Source organism: Propithecus coquereli, unplaced genomic scaffold (assembly GCF_000956105.1).
Source record: "Propithecus coquereli isolate 6110/MARCELLA unplaced genomic scaffold, Pcoq_1.0 Scaffold578, whole genome shotgun sequence".
Lineage (NCBI taxonomy): Eukaryota > Metazoa > Chordata > Mammalia > Primates > Indriidae > Propithecus > Propithecus coquereli.
In genome coordinates, this window is record NW_012151707.1 from 878,558 (window position 1) to 885,771 (window position 7,214).

Consider the following 7,214-nt stretch of genomic DNA (forward strand, 5'->3'; position numbering starts at 1 on the left):
CAGGAGTTTGAGGTTGCTGTGAGCTAGGCTGACGCCAGGGCACTCACTCTAGCCCGGGCAACAGAGACAGACACTGTCTCAAAAAAAAAAAATGCCCTGAGAGAAGAAGATATCTTTAATTCCACTTTATAGATTTGGAAACCAAGCCTCAGAGAAGGTAAAGAACTTAGCCAGGGATCTCCTCTCCGGGAAGAGGCCAGGACAGACAGTCCTGGAATCAATTGCAGACAGGTTCCAAAGCCTGAGCATGTGCCTTCCTTGACCTTAGCGAAACTGTCATAACTGTCATAACTTCTCCATGTTTGGTGTTTTCCTTCGTCCTTTCGGTCTCTCTAGAGGGGTTGGCAGCAAAAGCCCTAAAACAAAAGTGTCTATGTTCTTTTCTTGCTATGAACCTCTGAGCCCCTCCCATGCCAGGACCATGTCTGGATTTACCTTTATAGTCCCAGCACCTCAGTATTTAGCACATAGTAGGTGCTATGGTTTCAATGTTTGTCCCCTCCAAAACTCACGATGAAATTTAATGGCCATTGTAACAGTATTAAGAGGTGGGGCCTTTAAAAGGTGATTAGACCATGAGGGGTTTGCCTCACGAATGGATTAATGCTTTTATCTTAGGAGTGTGTTTGTCATTAAAGTGAAAATGGTCCCCTCTTGCTCTCTCTTGCCCTGCGGCCATGTGAGGACACATATCGGAAGCAGAGACTGGGCTCTCCCCAGACACTAAACTGCTAGTGCAGTTTGATCTTGGACTTTCTAGCCTCCAGAACTTTGAGAAATAAATTTCTTTCTTTCTTTTTTTTCCCTGAGACAGAGTCTTGCTCTGTTGCCTTGTTTAGAGTGTAGTGGCATCACCATAGCTCACTGAAACCTGAAACTCCCAGGCTCAAGAGGTCCTACTGCCTCAGCCTCCAAAGTGGCTGGGACTACAGGCACCCACCACCACGCCTGGCTAATTTTCATTTTCTATTTTGTAGAGATGGGGTGTCTCTCTTGCTCATGCTGGTCTGGAACTCCTGAGCTCATGCGACCCTCCCTCCTTGGCCTCCCAAAGTGCTAGGATTACAGGCGTGAACCACCATGCCTGGCCTGAGAAATAAATTTCTATTGTTTTTAAATAATCCAGCCTCCACATTCTTTTGTAGCAGCAAACATGGACTAAGACAGCAGGTGCTCAATGAATGCTGAATGATGATCCCACCACTGAGTGGCCCCTCCCAGACCTGGGATCCCCAAATCCCCGCAGTCCAGTCTCAAGATGGCTTGGTCACACAGGCCTGATTTAGAACCACATGGGCAGTTTTCTCTTCAAGCAGGCCAGCAAGCAGCCACTGCCCTGTTCTAGCAGGTGGCCCACCTGGAGGGGAAAACAACCTGGAAAGCTAGAAGGTGGCCAAGAGGCAAAGCTGCACCTCTGTGACTGCCTCGCTCTAGGGTCCCCCCAGCACCCCTCTCTCATATGTGAGTCATAGTGCAAGCTTGTCTGGCTTTTAAATGAGCCCTTTTGTCCGCCCACCTGCCCAGTTCCCCACACAAGGAAAGAGAGACAGCATCGGACTTTTTGTTTCCCAAGCAGAGCAGCAGCTGACACAAGCCACAAAGCAACTTCAAGCCTGTCAACAACGCCATTCTGCAGCACTTCAGGTGGCTTTAAATCTGCTTGTTTGAAGGCAGGGGGAGGGCTGGCTGACGAGCCTTCGAGGAGTCCCTAGCTGCCCTGGGAAGAAGGGCTTTACCCTGGAGCCAGACTCCTGGAACCTCTCCTGCCAGGAGAAATTCTAAACCTTCCTCAGCTGCTTTCTGGTAATTTGTGGCTAGACTGGAGCATGTCAGCTGAACCAGAGCCAAAGTCACTGTGGTTTCCTGGGGTCACAACCGCTTTGCGCTAGCAGGAAGCTGAGCGAATTGTTCTGGCTCTTAAAGCGCGTACTACATCTGGGCTTCATTGAGAAGCTCACTGAGTTAGAAGTGCAGCTTTTATTTCATCCCCCAAAGGTGGCCAAAAACCAAAGACATAGTGAGTGCAAACAATTTGCTCACTCACCCCTCTCCCTGACCACCCCCAACCCGATGTGAGGACAGAGGTGTTAAAATCCACCCTCCCTATCACTCTGAGGGAGGCAAGTTTGGCTCTAAGTTTCCTGCCACCTCTCCTTTCTTCGCACTTCTCCCTCCTGGTATCTCCCCTTCCCTCAGCCCAGTCCATGTGTTCCTCCCTGGCCCTCAGTTTCCTCCCCTATGAAATGGAAAAGATAATATCTATCTCATGAGATGATGAATCAAATGAAATAATGGAAATGAAAGTGCTGCATAAACTATAAATCAGGATAGGCCTGTTTTTGTGTGGCCCCACAGGTAAGAATGGTTTTTACTTTTTTGTTTTTTTAAGAGACAGGCTTTCTCTCTGTTGTCTGGCTAGAGCGCAGTGACGTGATCATAGCTCACTGCAACCTCCAACTCCTGGACTCAAGAGATCCTCCCACCTCAGCCTCCCAAGTAGTTGGGACTATAGGCGTGCACCACCATGCCCGGCTAATTTTTTTATTTTTCGTAGAGACATAGTCTCGCTATGTTGCCCAGACTGGTCTTGAACTCCTAGCCTCAAGGGATCCTCCTGCTTCAGTCTTCCAAAGTGCTGGGATTACAGGAGTGAGCCACTGTGCCCAGTTGTGTTTTACATTTTTAAATGGTTGGGAAAAAAAGCAAAAGAATAATAATATTCTATGACCCATGAAGATTACATGAAGTTTAAATCTCAGTGTCTACAAATAAAGTTTTATTGAAACATAGCCATGCCCTTTCATTTACATATTATATATGGCTGCTTTTTTCTTTTCTTTTTTTTTTATGGCTGCTTTTGTCACAATAGCAGAATTGAGTAGTTGTGACAGAGAGCTTTAGGCCACCGAAGCTTCAAATATTTACTATCTGGGCCTCTACAGAAAAGTTTGTCAACCCCTATTATAAAGGGCAAAATAATAATAATAATGATAATTCTTATTAATCTCTTACTCTTTTTCATCTAAACTTGTTCCCAGGACGAAGCCTGTCATGTTGGAAGGAATTGAATGATCTATTTCACAAATCAATGACTACTGAAGGTTGAATTTATGCCAATTCACAAAGACACTTTCATTTTAGTGGAAAGTTTTAGCCCTAAATGGAAGGCCTCTCAGATGGTGATATTTCAAACAATACTTGGGGACATATTTTTTTGGGTGAGGCCTTCAAATGACATGTAAGCTGCTACCTATCTATTATTATCTTCCTACACACACACACAAACACATACACACACACACACACACATACACACACGCGCAACAGCAAACTTGGCAGACAGAAATCACTTCATGAGAACACTGCCACAGTGGAAAATTCTAACAGCTGCTCTAATTAACTGTAACTTCAGTGTATCTTCACTGGGTTCATATACATTAATTCAACTAAAAAGGACTCTGGTTAGTAGCATTTCTGATCCTCGGGAATCTGCCCTTGGCGCCTGCTCTTCTGGCTCTTACCTGGCCTCCCATTCACGGCCCCAGCTCGGCTCCCGTCCAGACCCCTCTCCTGAGCTCCAGCCCCACAGACCCCGCTATGCAGCTGTCGGCATGTCCCCTCCCACTCATCACCTCCAGGACTGCTGTCCTCATCACTGCCTGGAACCGCCATCCGAGACTCCGGGGCCACCCGCCACTCACCCTGGGGCCTGAGACACTGGTGCCTCCCTCTGACCCCCAGCCAATCACCAGCCCATCTTAATTCTGCCTCCGCGGCACCAGTGCCACCAGCTCAGGACCACTGCACACAGCAGTAGTGCTCTTGCCCTGTTCAGCCCACTCTCCTCACAGCTGCCCAAGGAGTCCCTCCAAAGGACAAATCACTTGCTGTCACCCTCTAGATTAAAACCCTTCCTTGGCTGCCCCGCCCCTGACATTGCCTGATCCTCTTGTTTAGCATATAAAGTCCTTGTAATCCAGCCCTGCCCACTCCTCTGAAGTTAGTTCTCCCTGCTTTCTGCCTTGCAAGCTAATCTCAGTGGAATTGAGCCACTTGAGTCCCAAAGACCATGCTTCCTTTTTACCGGGACCACCCTACTTCAGGACCCAACTCAGGTATCCCTTCCTCCAGAAAGCCTTCCCTGATAACTCCTGGGCTGGGTGAGGGCTCCTCCTTACCCCTCTCATATACTTATCTACTCCATGGTTCTCACCTGTTTATCCATCTCTTCCAGTGACTGTTGAAGCCCCGACACTGTCCCTAAGGAAGAGGGACTGTGCCTGGCACATAATAAATGCTCAATAAGTGTTGGTAGAATGAACAAAGAGAAGGAGGAAAGAAATCTTGCCCCAAGATCATGATGTCACACTGCCCATCCTGGTTTCTCAGGCCTGGTGTGTAGACTCTCACCACTCATTGCAGTTTCTCCAGCACCTGTCCATCTCTGTCACAGGAAGCTCTGCCTCTTTTCAGCCCAACTAGTCTCAAAGTCCAAATCCACATTCAAATAGCACTAGTGAGCACCCAGAGCCTCCCTGTGCAAAGTGCGGTCCCAACCAGCAGCTTCAGCATCACCGTGGAGCATGCTAGAAATGCAAATAACCAGGCCCCACCCTAGCCTTCCAAACCAGAATCTGGGGTGGCATGGAGGCCATCTGTACTTTCAACAAGGCTTCCAAGTGACTGTTAAAGTTCGAGAACTCAGGGCCAGGCCCTGACAGCCTTGGGTGCTTTATGCATGCATTTTCTCATTTAATCCTCACAACCCACTGCCAAGTAGATATTATTACCAATACCCCCATTTTACAGGTGAGGAAATTGAGGTCACCAGTAACTTTGGCAGCCTGGCACTCTGCCTCCAAGGCTTGCACCACTATAGCAGCCTGCATCAGCTGGGAAGAGATGCTAGAAGGTTCTCATCACAAAAGTGGAAGGGGCTCCTTGGTCTCATTTTCCTCTTAATTCTTTGTGCTTGTGTGTCTGTGTGTGTTGGGGAGGGGGCGGTGACGATGACACTGGCAGGTGGTTTCACAGCTGGGAGTGAGTCTTTGGGATGAATGGCTTAACTTCTGTAGGCCTCAATGTTCTCATCACAGGAGGATGAATTAGGTGACCCCCAAGGTCCTTTTAGACCCAAAACCTCATGATGCCACAGGGCAAGGGTGACTTTTTCCATCCCCCAATGACCCTAGAGATTTCAGACTGAGAAAAGTCTCCATTTGCCTCAGCCAAGCACAAATCAGAGGACAGAGAGATCCACAGGGGACTGAGGAAAATACCCTCCCACTGCCAATACAGACATCTCATGGCCAGACAGCTCATGGACACGGGGACCATGGTTGGCTTTGATTCAAATACCCTGAAAAAGAAGCTGTTTTTCTGCAAAGTACCTGCTCCCCTAAAACAGCCTCCCAGACATTCTGACCCATGACAAAGGACATCAGGGTGTCACTCTGCACTGGTCCAGGGAGAAGTGCAAGTAGAGACCACAGGTGTTATATCCCAGCCGCCCCTCAGTCTGAGGGCAGGGAGCAGTTCCAAGCTGCCCCTGTACCAGGACACCCCAAGGCCAGAAATGCCTTCTCCTGGCAGGCAGCAGTGTGCTTGCAGACGCCACTGCGCACCAGGGGCCTTGACGTGTGACCTGGACCAGCGTCACAGAAGCCAGGCCAATCTGGAGGCGCCTCCCGCACCCAGGAGGCCAGGCAGCCCCCCGAAAGGAAGAGGCGGCAGAAGCCGTGCAGTACTCACCGAGGGGATGAGAGGTTCTTCTCCCGGTGACTGAGGGCTGGTGTGTCTTTGGCATAAATACCAGAGCAATATAAAACCCCAGAGGCGGATCTTCTTTAAACAGAGTCCCTAAAAAGGCCAGCTGACGGTGTGTTAGCAATATTACCATATAAGGTGTTTTTTTCAATAAATTGCCTTGGGGGGTGGGGAAGGGGGGTGGGTAGAGAGAATTACCATTTGAAAAATGTATGCAAAAGGACTCCAGTGGCAACAGCCTCCGTGCTGGTGGATTTGTTCCTTTTATGCTGCACTTGCATAAACAGAACTCACACCAGGCCTTATAAGCTGCCCAGAGTGAGCCCAGCTGCAGCTTTGCTCCTGGAGTGAGAACCATACCAAGAATGGCAGTGGCCTCCTCTGTCTGCACCTCCCTCCTCAGGCCCTGCTGTTGCCGCCCCTGGGTATGCCTGGGACACCCGTGCAGTGTCTCCAAAATGGGTGCAGTTGTGCCTTGTCTGGCACAAGCCTGGGACTGATGAAAGCTAAAGGGAAATGCCCTCGGTACCTGGGAGAGAAATCCCTGTGCCCTACTCACCTGCTGCCACTTGGCACAACCTCCTAACCCCTGGGCTGTCATCTGGGGGTCTCAGGACACCTTCGTCTTCCTCTGGAACTTCACTCTCTCCTGTGTTTCCTTTCCCGAGTGGATTCCCTGTACCAGTGTCTAAATATTGGGAATCACAGACTGAGGGATCTGCCTCAAGGTTGAGGCTCTCCTAACAAAACTCACGAGCCTGTAGAATTTTCCACAGTCCTGTGGTTCTTGCTCTTCTTTTTGCAATTCATGTTCTCTCCCTAGGCAGCTGGTTCGTGTCACACAATAATATCAGCTACAAGCTCTGTGGGGTTACTTTCAACTCCACATTCCTATGGTCCCACGACCTCACTTGAGCTGGATTAGAGTGATCAATTGCCTATTGACATCCCCCTCCAGAGGATTCTACAGCTCTTCAAACTCAGCCTGTCCAAACTGAACCCTCTCCCCTACCCTCAAAGCTGCTGTGTCTCCTAGGTTCCCCGCCTCCGAATCCTTCCCCTCAGTCCCTCAAGCTAGAAGCCAGTCAGTCTAGAACCCTCTCTCTTATGCTCCCACAACCACCTGGGCACCCTGCTAGTGGCCCACCCCTCAGAAATGCCTCTCAGCGCATGTCCTCCCTTCCATCCCTGTGACCCTGCCCTGCTGCAGGCTCTGGTCCTGTCTGGCCTGGAGAGGGGCACAGCTTCCTATCAGCCTTCTTCACTCTGCTCCATCTGCAACCCAGTGGCTCCCAAAATGGGGGGACCGCCAGAATGCAGCAACAGCATGACGTGGGAATGTGTTCAAAATGCAGATTCTCAGGCTCCCCAGACCTGGTGATAAGAAACTTTGGGGCCGGGCCTCAGCCATGTGTTTTACAAACCTCCCCAACCCAAGCGTCTAGGAC

General features: G+C 49.7%; 1 protein-coding gene across 1 annotated transcript in view; it reads right to left on the reverse strand.

Moving 5' to 3' along the window:
* Positions 1–5,837, reverse strand: part of ACTG2 (actin, gamma 2, smooth muscle, enteric) — a 21,335-nt gene extending 15,498 nt beyond the window's left edge. Inside the window, exon 1 of the mRNA XM_012658202.1 lies at positions 5,752–5,837. The gene's annotated coding sequence lies outside the window, so the exon portion shown is untranslated. The remainder of the gene's footprint in view (positions 1–5,751) is intronic.
* Positions 5,838–7,214: the final 1,377 nt, after the last annotated feature.